At 40.9% G+C, this 18,726-nt stretch overlaps 1 pseudogene; it reads right to left on the bottom strand.

Annotated features, from left to right (window-relative positions):
* Positions 1-17,988: 17,988 nt before the first annotated feature.
* Positions 17,989-18,500, bottom strand: LOC132869464 (Ig heavy chain V region 914-like; annotated as a pseudogene).
* Positions 18,501-18,726: the final 226 nt, after the last annotated feature.

Genomic DNA, 18,726 nt, shown 5'->3' on the forward strand with positions numbered 1-18,726 from the left:
GGCTCACTGTTTTTTTTTTTTTCTCCTTTCCTTTGGAATCCAAAGTGCCTCCAAACATCTGCCTTAAAGTTCGGTGGCATCTCTAGGTTTATATTAACAGCCATGCTTGCCTGTTTTTTTTTTTTCTCACTGCAACCGCCGGGGAAAAAAGAGAAGACGAAGAGTGCCTTGCAGTGAGGTAGCGGCACAGCGACACCTCGCGGAGCGGAGGTGCGGAAGTCGTACTGGATTTACAACCCGTCTGAAACATGATTTTATTATTTGAAAAAATATTGATATTCAAATTTTGAGTATCGATATTGAATCGGAAGACAAAGTATCGCGATATATCGCCGTATCGATATTTTTGCACACCCCTAGTCTGCAGCCATCTTGGGCCAATAGAATCTCCTTCTAACTAAATCAAGGGTTCGATCTATGCCCAAATGTCCAAAGTCATCGTGCAAACTCTTCATTACATCACTCTGAAGATCTTCAGGTAAGACAAGTTGGTAAGTAGTCTGATCGCCTGTTAATCTTTTCCTGTAAAGAACTCCATCTTTTAAGACTAAGCGATCGAGCTCTCTAAGCAGAAGAGGTAATTTTGGGATGGCCTCTCTAACTGAACTACAGGGCTTCTCTCCAGTCTCCATCTGTCTGATTACCTCTCGAATACAGGGGTCTGCCATCTGTAACTCCTCAAGATCAACGTCAGACAGGTGGGAAATTAATGGCAATCCCCCACACAGGTCTTCATTCTCATAACTGTCTGGTATGGCACTTGTATCCATTGTCAGAGAGCCAACGAATGCAGTGGCTGCAGATGCTGTTGTCTGGGCGAGGCGACTCTCACAAATAGCTCGGACAACATCAGAGGTAACTTCATCATCGCACAGGTGACTTTCACTGAACTTTAGTATGTGCTCACGCTCTTTTTGCGATGCGAGGTCATCAGCAAGTTCTCCATGGGGTCGCCTTGACAACCCATCCGCGTCATTGTTCTGTCTTCCTGCTCTATATACTAACTTGAAATTATAAGTAGATAGAGCAGCCAGCCACCTGTAACTTGTTGCATCTAACCTAGCAGTGGACAGCACATATGTTAGAGGATTGCTGTCTGTAACTACAGTAAAGGAACTTCCATACAGATAATCATGAAATTTCTCTGTAACTGCCCATTTAAGGGCTAAAAATTCAAGTTTATGGGCTGGGTATCTAGACTCGCTATGGGAGAGTCCCCTACTGGCATAGGCTATGACTCTTAAGCGCCCTTCCTGCTCTTGGTAAAGGGCAGCCCCCAGGCCCGTAGTGCTCGCATCTGTATGAACTCTATAAGGCAGCAGGGGGTCAGCAAATGCTAAAACTGGAGCAGATGTTAACTCACTGATCATTAGCTCAAAAGCTTGTTGGCAACTGACTGTCCACCTGCTACCGAATGGCTCTTTCGGATTATGATATTGTTCATGCTTCTTGATTTTCACATTTTTTCTTAAAGGTGGATATCCTGATGTTAATTCATTCAATGGCTTAACTTTATGGGAGAAATCCTTTATGAATCGTCTGTAATAGCCAATGAATCCAAGAAATGACTTCAGTTCTTTTAAGTTGGTTGGTACTGGCCATGTTCTCACAGCAGCTATTTTGTCTGGGTCAGTTTTGACTCCCTCATGAGACACTATATGACCTAAATACTTGACTGAAGTCTGAGCGAAGACACACTTTTCTGGTGCTAGTTTTAGACCATAATCTCTTAGTCTACCCAGGACTTTCATTAATCTCTCCTCATGCTCTTCTAGGTCTTTTGAGAAAACAATTATGTCATCAAGAAACACGAAAACTTCTTTAAGATTCAGGCCTGTCATGCATTTCTCCATAATGCGCTGAAAAGTGCCCGGCGCGTTGGTCACTCCTTGTGGCATCCTGTTGAATTCATAAAATCCAAATGGGCATACAAAGGCAGTCTTTGATTTATCACTCTCTTCAACCTCTATCTGATAATAACCAGACTTTAGATCAAGCACTGAAAACCATTTAGATCCAGTCAAAGCCATGAAAGTGTCCTCCAGATTAGGAAGAGCATATGCATCTTTTACTGTTCTTAAATTTAATTTCCGATAGTCTATGCACAATCTGATATCTCCATTTTTTTTCCGTACCACAACAATTGGCGATGAGAAAGGAGACTCGGATTCTCTTATAATGCCTGTGTCCAACAACTCTTGGAGATGCTTTCGTACACCTTCTCTATCCTCAGGATGTACAGGTCGACAACGATGTTTAAAGGGCGTCTCATCTGTCAAATTGATTCGGTGCTTCACTTTGTCTGTGCATCCAAAATCTAGCCGGTGCTGGGAAAACACATCCTGCATGTTCTGCAGCTTCTGCGTCAGTCGTTCCTTCCATTCAGAAGTAATGGGGGAATCTCCGAAATTGAATTCTAGGCTTGGGGCCTTGTCAGTATCAATAGAGACTCTAGGAGGTTCTTTAGGAAGCACAGACTGTACAGCATTCAGCTCTGCCACAACACATCTAGGGGGAATCATGATGTCATGATCTGTGGTATTAGTGATCACTACAGGTAAGTGAGAATGCTGTTGGCTCTCTATAGTGACCAAACAGGCTTTCACAATCAACCCTCCCGGCATAGAAGAGGACGGGTGCTCAAGAATAGCCCATTTGTCTTTGTGTAGATCTCTGACGGTGGCAGATGTGTGTAGGACTAGACTCTGTCCAGCTGGAATTACTTTGGGGTCTTTTCCAGGCAGTCTAGCAAGGCCAATGTTTCCCTCTATAAACTGTTTCTGTCTTATCTGCAGAATTTTCAGCACGTCTCTGTAACCAAGTCTGGGAGGAGTATGCGGGGCATTTCTTATTTTTGAGTAATCTTTGTAGAGCGCATCTAGTGTGTTCATACCAACTAATATATTGGGCTGTGAACTAGATGGAAGGCCTGGAACAATCAAGGCTAATGTTGGCACTTCTATGTCAACACCTACAAAGTCTTTGGGGAACGCTATAGTGACTTCAATATATCCAAGATATGGGACAGCTTGACCATTAGCTCCCTCAACATTCAACAGGTTGTTCAGAGAGTTGATGGGGTGCTTTAACAAATGTCTGTTGTAGTAAAACTCAGGAATGGTGGTGACCTGAGATCCTGTATCTAATAGACAGGTGCAGTTTCTTCCAGCTATTCTTATCTGTGCAGTACACTTTGTGCCAACTAAACCTTTAGGTACCTGTGCTATGTGTGATCTGACTCCAATTTGTTGTTGTTGCATTAAACTTTGACATTTGGGACGTCTTTTCCCAAACTGAGTTCCTGCTCGTCCCTCAACAGGAACTCCATCTAGTTTAAAGAGCTATCGGAATTCTCAGACTCCCATTCACTTTGTCTTTCTTGTAACTGTCGCTTCTTATCAGCCACTAATGTGGGATTCGGGTCATTACTGCATGATTTTGCGATATGCCCATCTTCACCACATTTAAAACAATACCAGGGTCTAGGCTTGATGGTGTGCTGTTCGCTTGTAGCTTTGGGTATAGTTACTGCTTTAGAATTTGTGCCATTGTCTTCATCATTTCTTGCTTTCGGTGGTTTGACACCAGTGGACTTTTGAACTTTAGATGTCTGCTTTTTCGCAGTCAGTGTGGCAAGTTGACTTTGTAGTTCTGCGACTTGCTTTGTCAACTGGGCAGTGACTGAGCTTAGCTGCATAACATCATCTTGTTCACAAGAGTAGGATATTTGAGATTTTACTGCAGCAGTCTGTTTGATAGCACCTAAATGCCGTTTCATCCGTGACGCTTTAGAGTCGTTTTTGTTCTCTTTAATGCGCAAAAGTGTCAACAGCTCAGTAAATGATGGCGGCTCTTGCTTTTTCCTTTCTAGCTGTAGTTCTGCAATCAGTGCATCATCCCAGCATCCTCTGCAGAATTGCCTTAAGAGGTGCCTATTCACATCAGTAGGTGGCACACCACCACGTTTCACTGTTAGGGTCAGTGCAACTTGAAGTCTCTGTAGGTAAGCTGATGGCTTTTCACCCGTGTTCTGGAAAATGCCCATGAACGTGGCGAATAACTCATCGCCATCCTCCATAGTGGAGAAAGCAGAATCTAGTAATTTCACATAATCTGCTGGAGGGGATCCAGGACTAACTGATTTAATGATATCAGAAGCTGGTGGATACAGGCTGTCACATATCTTCTGTACTCTTTGCAGGTCAGACACAGCTGGGTCTTGTAAGAGTAGCTCCACACTTGCACGCCAGGTATCATAATCAACTTCGTTAGATGGACGAGGGGTCCTACCAGAGTAGGTCCGGAGTCTGGCAGGTAGGTGGCTTTGAGCCATTAAATCATTACTGCGTACAATGTGTTCTACTACAACCCTCTGAATGTCTGGGGGGTTTAGGTCACTGTTAGAGAGGGATGGAGTCACTGAGGCTTGCACTACTGGCATTGTAGGTACTAGACTATTGTGCAAAACACGTGGCGTCTGTGATTCTACAGGGGCGATGATGTCAACCCTGGGCGAAGCAGGAATTGTGATGTCATCAACTGCAACTTCATCTTCACCAATGGCTGGGTCAAGGGTTCTTTCAGTGGTAATGTTTTCAGTAATCTGTGATAACATCTCTTTCAGGATGTCCTCATAGCCCTTTCCACTACTTTTTGAAAAAGATCTGAGTTCATCTAGGTAAGCTTGAGTTATGTCTTTTCCAGTTTCCTGTGTGTATACATCAGATAAAGCTACAACTGTATATGTCACCCCAGGGTCACTACTGGATTGCTGAGTATAAGGTAAGAGGGACTGAAGACCATGTACAGCTCTCCCAGAGTTATATTCAACTATTATGGATCTCCCTGACTTTGAATTTGGATCAGTAATTGGAAGTACTCTGTCAACTGAACCATATTTCTTTAGAAAGTCAAGTATTTCTTCATCTTTATCTGTACCTGTTACCCCCCTAATTAGAGCAGCATTAGGGATTTTAACTCCTTTTTCCATGACAACTTCCATTTTCAGTTCTGGTTTTGGCAGAATTATTTATCTTTAATCAAGCAAATCTATTTCGTTTAGATTTTTTTCTTTAAATCAAGATTTAAACTGCACTCCTCCTGGCTGGCTCGCCAAATTGTGTAACCTGTGTCTCAATTTGGGCCGATCAGAAGAGTTCTAGGTGGTTTTTCAGGAGGCAGTCAAACGCAGGTAAGTTTCAAAATTTTACTTAAGAAATGATATTTAGACATATACGAAGTTAAGAGATGGAAAAATACATAACAAATAAGAAACAACACAGACAATAGAATCCTTGAAGCATACAAATACAAAAATTCAAATAAACTCCTTATTAAAACCCTATTGGTTTCCTATTTGTGTCCTATTTATATCTATGTTAATGTTATTTAGTTTAAACTGGTTTTGGTTCTAGTATCCTTATTTTGTACAGGAAATAAAATGTCTCTTTTAGTTCCTAAAGTTTTTCAGCTAATATTCTAACTCTAAAATAGGTTAATCTAATAAGTACTCTAATTAGTTTTCTTAAGCTTCAACTTAGTTCAGTCTTTGTTTAACATGAACTCAACATACATTCAAAATACACATTCAAAATACACACAGTCCTAACCCCTGCGTGGTTACAAATCAAAACTCACGTTAACAATCTTGTACAGCCTAAGCAAATTTACACCTCCGTAGTCAAAAAAAAAGAAATTAAAGCCTAAAATCAGTTTGTCTGCTATGGGTAAATTCTTAGTCTTTCAACTGGTAGTCTCTGTTTACTTTCCCAAGATTTGTACTTATCCAAGTAGTGGGGGGTGATTCAGTGGAATCCGCCGCATGGAGACTTGTCTTTGTTCTTTGGGGGGTGGCTCGCCATCTTGTTCCGTCGTCGTTGTCCACGTTCAGCAATAAACCAGTCAGTAGGGAGACTTTGAAACATACAGTTCTCAAAATATTTTACACTTTCTTACTCCTTGTTCGGAAATCTTCGTTCTTCAAACAATTCAAGTAATCTAACTAGGTTCGATACGACACACTGGAGAGGCTGGCTGTACGGCCTAGGAACAGCACTCACACAACGGCAAACGTCTTCTCTTCCAAAATAAATTCAGCTTACGGTTGAACAAAAACGTTTCCAAATGTCTACAACTCAAATTGTATCACAGATATCTTTCTAAACTTTCGTTTACCAATCTTTCTTTCACAGAATTCACCAGCGGTTTACTCGTGGATTTCTTTGTTTTTTGTCTCTCTAATGCCGCTTTTCCACTACAAACGCGGCTGAGCCGTGCCGTGCCGAGTCGAGCTGAGTCGAGCTGAGCGGGGCTGTTGGAGTTGCATTTCGACTACAACCGCGCTGAACCGTGCTGGCTGGAAGTGGGTGGACACATTGGGTGGAGTTAGCGAAAGTGGGTGGACGTCACGTGATGTCGTTAAGCAACGCAAACAGTGACATCAGTGACAGTGGCGGAACAAGTCAGAGCCGGGCCGGGGGCGGGGCAAATGACCGGGCCCTTTATTAAAGCTTATCATAACATCATTTTAGGCTACAAAATGTCCGCAACTGCGGTGTTTACCAATTTCAACACTACCGGGTGCAACTATGTTATTTAGTACATCAAGTCCTTCAAACGAACATGTAACTCAGAAACAAAAAACATTAGGATACTGTACATGGCTCATAATAAAACATCAGTAGCCTATACTGCGCACATTATTTGAAGGGCATACGAATGAGCGCTCAGAGGTTGCAACGGTGACAGGAAGAGTCAGAAATAAAAGGAGGGCGGTGCAAACCTCACTGAATGCACTGTGTTTACCAATTTCAACACTCCGGGGTGCAACTATGTTATTTTGTACATTAAGTCCTTCAAACGAACATGTAACTCAGAAACAAAAAAACATTAGGCGACATACTGTACATGGCTCATAATAAAACATCAATAGCCTACTGCGCGCATTATTTGAAGGGCATACGACGAGCCTTGCGCTCCGCGAACTCGTCCACGATGCTCTGTATGTCACTGATTCGGTGATCTTTTCAGCGGTAGTCTCACGACCCGAATAGTAAACAATAAACATGGAGGACATGGAGTCGTTAGTGTTGCTGGTCTTGGTGCTGTGGCTTGTTGTCACCGACAACGCCAACAGATACTGGCAAGAGTGTATAGATGAGGCGAGGCGCATAAGGCTTCAGAAATTCCCGTAATTCGTAATTCTTCTTCTTCCGGGTTTGCGGTGTTTACAGATCCCAGCGCGCTCGCGGGGCGTGTGTGGGCATGTGAGGACACGCCTCCTCACCAATCAGTGCACAGGGGAGTGTCTGCTCACGCCCCCAACCTCAGTCGGCACGGTTTGGCTCGCTTCAGCCCCACTCCAAAACGGTGCGAGTTTTAGGGGCTAAGCAGGGCTGAAACGAGCTGAGTCGTGCTGGTTTTTGGTAGTCGAAACGCGAGCCGTGTCGGGCTGAAGTGAGCTGAAGCGAGCTGAAGTGAGCTGAAAAAGGGTAGTGGAAAAGGGCCATATAGCTCTCTCCTTAAGTTTCGTTTTTACACTTCCTCTCTACATGTACCCTGTAGAGGGCGCTCCAACATAATTTTTTGTCCATTTCTAGCTTAGAAAAGGTAAGTATTTTAGGTCTATTTATGTAAATGTTTTATGCATATACTGTTCTGTAAATATTTGTCTGTATCCATTTTAAATCTGCTTAATTTATTATTAAAACAACAATAAACTGGAAATGTATTGGTTATTCTACACATTCTGCAACCCTTGGTTACACCTTTGTCAGCATGTAAGACATTGTTAAGTGAACTAGATAGAGTCCAAGCTAAAAGTTTAAGAATATGTTGTGGGGCATTTAGAACTTCCTCAATACCAGCAATACAAATTGAAACAGGAGAAATGCCTTTATATCTTAGGCGTATTAAACTAAGCATGGCATACTGGGTTAATTTGGGTGGGCATGAGGAGTCACATCCTACTAAACAAGTTCTATTAGATTGTTGGGAGTATGGCAGATCTGTCCATAGTTTTGGTTGGGAAGGCAATAAGAAGGCAAAGGAGTTGGAAATAGATGCCATTCCATGTTGTGAAACTGTTCCATTAGTTAGAACTCCTCCTTGGTTGTTTAGTACACCTGTTGTAATAATGGAAACAAAAGAAATAGCTAAGAATGGTGGAGTATATCAGGATGTAGAGCAGTATCTAGAGATTATGTACTGTGACACTACTCAAATTTATACAGATGCATCAAAAGACACAGAAGGTAAAACGGGTATAGGTATACACATACCAGAATATAAAGTTAACATTAAAAAGAGAACTTCCGATAACATGTCTATTCTAGCAGCTGAAATGTCAGCTATTGTATTTGCTCTGCAATGGATAGAAGATGTTAAGCCCCCTAAAGCAGTCATTTGTTCAGACTCCATGTCATCCCTGGTATCCATACAAAGTGGTAATTCTTCATGCCGTCAGGACCTATTGAATGAAATTAATCACCTCTTATTTGTAATACATCAACAGAGAATAGTCATCCAGCTTGTATGGGTTCCTGCCCACAGTGGAGTGAAGGGCAATGAAGAAGCAGACAAGCTAGCAAAGGAAGCTGTCAAAAATGAAGAAGTCCAGTTGAATATTCCACTTAGTCGTACAGAAATCAAGGTATTAATCAAACATAAGGTAAATAAAATCTGGCAAGCAGATTGGGACAAGGAGAAGAAGGGAAGACATTTGTACAGCATACAAAAAGAAATATCAAGCAGCAAATCAAGTTACTCAGGAACACTCTCAGAAATAAAGGTACAGATCCGTACCTTAAAAGGTACAAACTCTTGTCTCTGTGGCAGTACCTTTAGAGGGTACAGAGCTGTACCTTTCAAAAGGGGTACATATTTGTACCTTCATGCTTTGTACCTTTAAGTGCCTCATCTGTACCTTCAAGATCAAGTTTGTACCTTTAGTGGATGGTACAAATGCTGTACCTTTAACAATGGTACAAATCTGTACCACAATGGTACCACCACAGAGACAAGTTAATTTGTACCTTTAAGGTACATGATCTGCCCATAGCAATGTACATAAATATGTTTAAAAGCCAGCACATACAAACTTAACACATTTTTTAATTAAAAAATCTTGTTTATTTTTTTTCAAATGTAAAAACAATAAAACTTTGACATTTACACTGCACATTAATATTCATAGAAATTGTACAACAAATTTCATTTTCTTCCAAAAAATATAAACAATAATTACATGTGTGTAAAAAGCTTCAGCATCAAACAATCAGAACAACAGTATGGTAACTCACCTGTAAATTTCCTTCTGTCGTCGTCTGTTATTTCCAGGCCCGCTTTTACTAAGAAGTCCAAAAGCTCTTCGGTGGAGAAGGCGGACAAAGTCACCATCCTTCAGGCGACCATGCGAGTAGTAGTAGAATTTTGTCTTGCGCTAGCATCTAGAGCAGGACCGTTAGTTGCTTTTTGGACTCCTCCCCCTAGCAGCTCAAAGTACCATGCCCTAAGGTACAAACATGTACCTTCTCCAATTTTGTACCTTGAAAGGTACAGTGTCGTACCACAAAGGTCCAGTTTTGTACCATTTAAGGTACATCAAACTGAAAGGTACATTTGTGTACCTTAATGTGTCATATTTGTACCACTGTGTACCTTTATTTCTGAGAGTGAAGACAAGAAGAGGTATGGTTCACACATATGAGAATAGGCCACACTGGATTAAATAGCAGCATACATATTATTCATAAGCATCCCACTGGCATGTGTGAGTTTTGTGGAGATAGAGAAGATGTGGAGCATGTTATTAAGATGTGTAAAATACTCAAGACAAAGACAAGGTCTTAAGAGAATAGTTGAAGCAGCCAAAAAGGATTTCTCTTTAGAGACCCTACTGGGGGAGCCTAGATCAAGGCATATCACTAATGCAGTAACAACTTTTATTAAAGACACTAAGATAGCTGGTCGCATTTAATCTTATCGTTTTTTTTTTTTAAATAATGTCCGCGTGATTACACCCCAGTCCAGTAGTTGGCGGTAATACATTGTTTGTCAACTGCCATAAAACTTAACAGAAGAAGAAGAAGCGTTTTGTCCTACCGATCAGTTGGGCTGATAGAAAATCGGTGAGTATTTCACGCATTTGCCGATTTTTATGTTTTGTGCGTATTGGTCGAGTCTTTGGCCGAGTCAAATAATTTGTAATGACTTGTTTTGAATAATAAAACGGTCTGTATGAGAACTTGCTAATTCTGTCACGCAGTGGGCACTGTGCAGCCAAAGTTATGACGGGGCATCGTTTCGTTTGTTTATAAATACTGTATTTTATACGTTTCTGAATTGCAAATATGCCTACATTGTAATTATTGAATATAGCTTATTTGGTTGAGTAAATCAAACAATTTGAATGTAATATTTAAAAAAAAACAGCTGGAAGCTTGAGATAGAATTTTCCTGACAAGCAGCACGGCTCGGCAGACGAGTCTGTTGAATTTTCCTACCCTCCTGGATTTTGCGCATGCGCAGTAGGCTTGGTAGGACAAATCCAAGAGGTAGGATAACTTTACAGAACACCTTTGTTCACCGAATGAAATGAAAATAGCTGCCGGATCCGACGACGGAGGTTCCGGATCTTGTTCCGTCATATTCCGGCTCCAATTAAGCCCTGAGTAGCATTCATATTTGTCTGTATTGTCAGATTTCACTAGGATTTTGAACTAAGCTAGTTGTAACTAAACTAATTAAATAAAGCACCACAGCATTACTACACCTGCTTCTGACTGTTGTCTCTGGAGATGGTGAAGCGGCCATTAACTGCACTGGAGAAATACTTGTTAACACTATCATACTCTATAGTTGCAACAAATTCCAGCCCTTTCCCAGGAGCCTGTCTGATCCAAGCCATCCAGGAGCTCCCAAAGTTAAATCCAGAAGCAGTGCAGGTCAGTTTATGAGACTGATCAGGTTTGATGATCACTGAATCAGACTCGATCAGTGTCTGACTGCAGGAATCTGAAATACAAGAACACACAAAGACAGGTGGTACAGTTAAAATGAAAGAAATAAAGAAGGGAAAAGATGTTATATTTTAATTGTGAATTCGATAAGACTAACATTGAATAAACATTGCGAGAGCAAAGTAACTCAAAACTCTGCCTCGTCCCATCTCAAAGAATTCAAATGATTCCTGTTGCTGTAAATGAAGACAAACTACTGGTATGTTATTGAGCTGAATGTATCGGCATAAATGGTTCAAACACAGGATTTCATTTGCATGTCACGCCCACTGGAGACATAAAAAGATTCACAGAGGAACAGCCATGAAGATAAAAAATTGACAGTAAAACTCCAGCTGTGTTTCCTGCTGTCAAGTCCATAACTGCTCTTTACTCATTAGATTTCATGACCTTTTCGTGCATCACTGTAACACCCAGAAGAACATGAAGTTTTCTGATCACTGATCATCACTGAACAACACAAACTTTACAGATTTCATTTTTCAGCTGTGTCTCTTATCCAGATTATCCGAGAGAAACTGAATGGAGTTCCAGAAATAATTCAGTTCACAAATCATCACTGACTCATTCAGTCAGGAGCTCATGCCAATCCTTGTCTGTTGTTAAAGCTTTGTCAGGTCTATAATATGAAGATCCATGGGCTGATTTTGCATGTGCCGAGGATGAGAGTGATGACACATTTTACAGTTTGTCAGTTCAGCTGAGTGGTTGATTTTAATAATTGGTGAACATGCAAGTGACCTTCAAAGTTCTTGTAATTCAGTAATTTCCTTGACTTTAGTCACTGTCTATAACAGTGTTTATAATATACATGTTGAAGGTGTCTGAATTAATATGTTGAGTGTTGCTGTTGTTATTTAGACGATGTCTCTGCTCCTATTTCTGAGAGATAATAGTTGTGTCTTTTCTCATTTCAGAAAAAAAAGCAAGTTTCATGAGTTTAACCTCAGGAGAAGTGAGATACTGCCCTCTAGAGGTGCAGAAACATTTACACATTTATTTTCACTGTTCATGAAATATTCTGTGAAACGAATGAAAGGTTCAATCTGACGAATCTTGAAAGAATATAATTTTAATACAGTTCTTTGATTAAAACTTCATTCCAGTGAAATTTATTTCAAACATGGGGAGGAGATTCATCTGATGGAGAATGTGTGGCTTTTAATGGAACAGAAGCCTCGTTATCAAATACTATACAGTGGGGCAAAAAAGTATTTAGTCAGCCACCAATTGTGCAAGTTCTCCCACTTAAAAAGATGAGAGAGGCCTGTAATTTTCATCATAGGTACACTTCAACTATGAGAGACAGAATGGGGGGAAAGAATCCAGGAAATTACATTGTAGGATTTTTAATGAATTAATTGGTAAATTCCTCGGTAAAATAAGTATTTGGTCACCTACAAACAAGCAAGATTTCTGGCTCTCACAGACCTGTAACTTCTTTAAGAGGCTCCTCTGTCCTCCACTCGTTACCTGTATTAATGGCACCTGTTTGAACTCGTTATCAGTATAAAAGACACCTGTCCACAACCTCAAACAGTCACACTCCAAACTCCACTATGGCCAAGACCAAAGAGCTGTCAAAGGACACCAGAAACAAAATTGTAGACCTGCACCAGACTGGGAAGACTGAATCTGCAATAGCTAAGCAGCTTGGTGTGAAGAAATCAACTGTGGGAGCAATTATTAGAAAATGGAAGACATACAAGACCACTGATAATCTCCCTCGATCTGGGGCTCCACGCAAGATCTCACCCCGTGGGGTCAAAATGATCACAAGAACGGCGAGCAAAAATCCCAGAACCACACAGGGGGACCTAGTGAATGACCTGCAGAGAGCTGGGACCAAAGTAACAAAGGCTACCATCAGTAACACACTACGCCACCAGGGACTCAAATCCTGCAGTGCCAGACGTATCCCCCTGCTTAAGCCAGTACGTGTCCAGGCCCATCTGAAGTTTGCTAGAGAGCATTTGGATGATCCAGAAGAGGATTGGGAGAATGTCATATGGTCAGATGAAACCAAAATAGAACTTTTTGGTAAAAACTCAACTTGTCGTGTTTGGAGGAGAAAGAATGCTGAGTTGCATCCAAAGAACACCATACCTACTGTACTGTGAAGCATGGGGGTGGAAACATCATGCTTTGGGGCTGTTTTTCTGCAAAGGGACCAGGACGACTGATCTGTGTAAAGGAAAGAATGAATGGGGCCATGTATCGTGAGATTTTGAGCGAAAACCTCCTTCCATCAGCAAGGGCATTGAAGATGAAACGTGGCTGGGTCTTTCAGCATGACAATGATCCCAAACACACTGCCCGGGCAACGAAGGAGTGGCTTCGTAAGAAGCATTTCAAGGTCCTGGAGTGGCCTAGCCAGTCTCCAGATCTCAACCCCATAGAAAATCTTTGGAGGGAGTTGAAAGTCCGTGTTGCCCAGCGACAGCCCCAAAACATCACTGCTCTAGAGGAGATCTGCATGGAGGAATGGGCCAAAATACCAGCAACAGTGTGTGAAAACCTTGTGAAGACTTACAGAAAACGTTTGACCTCTGTCATTGCCAACAAAGGGTATATAACAAAGTATTGAGATGAACTTTTGTTTTTGACCAAATACTTATTTTCCACCATAATTTGCAAATACATTCTTTAAAAATCAGACAATGTGATTTTTTTTCTGGATTATTTTTCTCATTCTGTCTCTCATAGTTGAGGTATACCTATGATGAAAATTACAGGCCTCTCTCATCTTTTTAAGTGGGAGAACTTGCACAATTGGGGACTGACTAAATACTTTTTTGCCCCACTGTATTAGCAATAGTTATTTACATCTCATCAATCTACACTATTATTTGCATTACTTGTTTACATCTCACACCATCAATTCACATATTAACAATAGTTCTTTACATCTCACACCATAAATCTACATCAATCAAATCAATTGTTTGCTAAACTTACTTCCATGTCACAACATCAAACAACATATCAGCAATAGCCAGTCATTACAATTTAATTTACAACTTTCCAAATAGGACTTAGATCAAGTTTTTCCTGCCTTTCCTGTCTCTGTCTACATGCTATATGGTCTGCCGACCTCTGGGTCATAACCCACTTCTTAACATGTTTGGTTGGATTCCACATGTCTGGACTGATGCTCACACTCCCCCTCCCCGTCACTCCCTCGCGCTGCCTCTGCCACTGGTTCTAGCAGCTCCTCCCACTCGCAAGTGAAATGTGCGAGTGATCAGTCCCGTGTAGTATTTTTGCAGACGACCTCTATCTCTCTCATCAAATCATTTCGTCTTTAAAATGATAGCTTCTTTAGCACGAAGGCGGGCGTGCGAGGGCCACTGTCTAAATCCGGGAGACTCCCAGAGCGTCCGGGAGACAAGGGATGTCTGAATTGTTTAATTTTGTCATTTAGTCGAGTCTTTATGTCCCACAGCAGCCTCATCACTCTGGCTGACCAAAGCAGCATTGGACTGGGAGTGGAGCGCACGCGCCAATGGAAAAGTCCAGGCTGCCAGTTCTCACTATCACGAGGGAGGTTTGCTAACGTTCCACGCGCACAGACAAGTTAGCGGGCATCCATTAAATTAGCTAACTCAATTTTCTGATATTTACCTAAAAGCTAAAAACACAGAAAACAGCTACAACTTAGTAAATGAAGATAAAATATGACAGAACTAGAGACAAAAAGATCTGAACTTCAGCAAATGGAGGCATGAATTTTTCGACTAGCATCCTGTCTGTCAGTGTTAGCTAACACTACTGCTGCCATCTGCTGCACTAGTATATTTTGCCTGAGAAAGTTTCTCAACTAAAGACAAAAGAACCATGACTTCTTTGCTAAGGCATCATGTTTAGCAGATAGTTACAACTTCGTATGACATAAATCTTCATAAAATATAAAGTATGATGGACTGATAGAAAACAGTGGCGCCAATTTCTCGAGCTGAAGTCCACTAACGTTAACATGAAACGTATGATGATGCTGTGTGACGTCACGCATACTCGCAGCGCATGCGCATTCAATGATAATTCCAATGAAAATGTTTTTTTTTTAATTGATGGGTGTGATTCACTTTAGCTTATTTTTTTGTTGTCTAAATCATTATTGACAAACTCTCATATTGGTGTTTTTAGAATAGATGAAAATGAATAAAAGTATGATATAATAAACACTGAACAGACCCTCCAGGATGTTGCGATTTGCAACTTCAACGCAAATTCAACCAATCCCAGCTAATTCAGGGTGGTGTTGCAGTTATATCCAATCACCGCAACTTTCCCGCAAATTTGACCAATCGTTGGCGTCGTCTTGAGGTGACGTCGACAAACTTGCGAGTCAGTGTTTATGTAGGCTTAAATTCTGTTACTGAAAGTGCGTTATGTTTACAGTGAAGGACTGTGTGCACTTTACATTATTTTTTACTTAATAAGAAATTAATGGACGCCAACATTTTTTGCCAAAATGGTATTTTATTTTCCATTGTTTAGGAAGCTTCAGCATCATACTGTGAGATTCTGTTCAAATTGTTTTTTTTTTCCTTCTATGAAGCCCGAGACATTTATTTTATTAGTTTATAATTATTGTTTAATTTAGTCTTCAGGAGAGACTGCCTGCACACAGTACTAGTATTAATAGTTTTTTTTTTCTTACATGAAAGCTGAGGCATTTATATTATATTTTAAGGTAACTTCATGTTGTGCTGTGAGGTTCTATGCACTTTAACTTTTGAACCAACAGGTGCATTTGGATAAGTAAAGCCTATTTTCTGCATTTTTGTAGTCCTGGTAATCTTTTATATAGGTAAAGTTGTTTTATAGGACCATTTCTCAGTGTCTTTGTTTTTTTTAATCAATCGCTTTTCAGTAATAACTTAATATTTAACATATCACTCAATTTTAATCACAAAAAGAGAAAATCGCAACAATTTCTCGCAACTTTCACTTCCTCCCGCAATGTAATCGCAACAAAAACCTAAAAAAACCGCAACTTTCATCGCAATTTTTTGGAAACCCCCCCACAACATCAGACATTTTAGCCCGCAACAATCACAAAAAAGGCCTGCGGAATCCTGGGGGGACTGACGGAAGCAGAGGGAGCTCAGCTCCTGCTGGCTGTACTGCCGAGGCGAGGAGGCGGAGCTGGGCTCCAGAGGGCTCCACCCAATTTAATCTCTGGTTATAACAGTGTGTATAAATGTGCAGCAGTGTGAGAGATGTAGCACTGTGGTTTCAAATCTACGCCACAAACGAATAAAAAATTAACATGAAACTCCGTTGAAATTTGTGGGATTATTTATTTTTTAGTTCGATGTGGATGGACAAGTTTTGTATCTTGTGGTCATTCTGTTATACTGTACACTGTATGAGGTGTTTTTGTACAGGGATGTTGTTGATTTGTCTCACTGTGTGGATAACGAGCGCAGTAATACACAGCTGTGTCTTCACTCTGCATGTTCTGTCCCCGTAAGGTCACAGTGTTACTGGAAGTGTCGCGAGAGACGACAAATTTGTCTTTCAGTGAATCTTTCTTGTTAATACCCCCAGTATAATAAATGGTGTTGATCCATTCCAAAGGTTTTCCTGCAGGTTGTCGAATCCAAGCTGTTCCATAGTGGCTGCTGCTATCAGTGATCGAAGCTCCAGACACTCTACAGGTGAGGGTTAAAGTCTCTCCTGGCTTTATCACCACTGAGTCTGGCTGGATGAGCTCAGTAGCACAGAACACACCTGTAAAAAGAGAAAAAGAAAAGGTTGCCATGTTGAACTGAAAGGATCAGATGAACTCATAAAGCTTCGATCCAAACACTCACAGGGGGCGAGAGCCAGCAGCAGCAGTGGAGCTGAAGCAAACATGCTTGTGTTGAAGGAGGACGAATGAGAACCGCTTCCTCTCGAGATAAGCACGGTGCTAATATTACAAGAGGAGATGGAGATTTGCATAAACATCACAGAGGAGCTGTGTTGAGTGCAGCTCTGCAGATGTTCATCACAGTCACATCACATGTCTCGATTTAGCATCACTTTAATGTGGGAAATAATTTATTTATAATTATTATGAGTAAGATTTTTTTTTTGGTGAAAATAATGGTTCATAAATAAATAAATGATGCAATTCTCCCTTCTTATTTTGGTTATCATGAAAAGTAAACTGAATTTTTGCCATAATACATCAAAATAATAATAATAATAATAATAATAATGATGATGAGAAAAAACAAGCTTTTATATCATTATCAGCCCTGTTCAGACTGCACTGTTGAGAATTGCACGAAGACAGACATCAATCTCATGTGTATGAAGATCCTAGTTCATGTTTTTTAATGTTTATGATGGCAATGTTAATTCTTGAAGTTTCATTTATCGATCCAGAAGAGCAGTACATCACTGAACCCCTCATTCTAATGGTGCTGGTTCTCAACTAATGAGCAGCGTTATTTGTTGTCTTGTGGACTCCTGGACACAAATCATTCTGGTGTTGCTTGGAGCATGAATTTAAACAGCTAAATTTGTGAGATTATTTTGTCATTGTGCACTGTGTGAAGTGAACATACTTTCCAGGCAAAAAGAGGCACAACTTCTGAGCTCTTTCACATCTGTAGACGAGGAGATTTACCTCCAACTGATCAGACTAGTTTAGAGAACTGGAATATGATCATCATTAAAACTGTTAAAGCCAAACTTTCAGTGTCCAAAGACAGACATTAGGTTCAAATCGTAAACTGTGATGTTCATATCACCTGGCCTTTGGAGAGTCTGAATGCTGCAGTAACACTTCACCTCATTCACATTAACTATGGATTGGAATGGAATGGATTGACAGATTATTCATGATGGATTAACTGTATATCCAGCTCAGGACAAGATATAATTTCATGTTGAGGCCAAAGATGAAACATGATGTTGATTTCCCTTTGTCTTTGAAATACAGAGGGGTCTGAGCCCTGCGAGCTCATTTATATCAGGTGTCCCTGGGGACAAGTGGACTGCAGGGAGATGAAAATGAACAGGGATGTTTTTGTACAGGGCTGCAGGGAGTCTGTAGTGCTGTGTGTCTGGCGCAGTAATACACAGCCGTGTCCTCGGTCTGAGAGTTTTGTCCTCTTAAATAAACTGTTCTGCTGGATGTGTCCTGGCTGAAACTGATCTTGCTCTTCACTGTATCTTTGAGATTAGTGCTACCACCACTACACAGATATCCGAGCCATTCCAGAGCTTTCCCAGCAGGTTGTTGTATCCAGTGAAACAATAGCTCGACTCTGAGGTCTTACAAGAGATGGAGAACGACTCTCCAGGTTTCACGAGCACAGAGGCTGACTGAGTGAGCTCCACAGCACCAACACCAACTGAGAACAACAACAATAAAACATCATCAAATCATTTTCCCAACCAGGTATGAAATCTAAACTCATTCAGCCAACATGGAGACTTACAGAATGCAGCTGTGAGCAGCAGCAGCACTGATGAGAGCATCGTTGTTTGGGATAAAACTGAAGTGAATTAAACTGTTCAGCTGCTCTCCTCCTCACCACACACACACACACACACTCCCCAACCTCATATAAGAGACATCAGTGAAGGATTTGCATCAAATGCATCACATGACCTTGAAGACTCGGCTTTTAAAACTAAACACTTGCGTATCTCTGTGACCAACTGATTCAAGTTTCAAAGTGTTTCAAAGTGTTTATTGTCATAT

This window comes from Neoarius graeffei, chromosome 20 (genome assembly GCF_027579695.1).
Source record: "Neoarius graeffei isolate fNeoGra1 chromosome 20, fNeoGra1.pri, whole genome shotgun sequence".
NCBI classification, from domain to species: domain Eukaryota; kingdom Metazoa; phylum Chordata; class Actinopteri; order Siluriformes; family Ariidae; genus Neoarius; species Neoarius graeffei.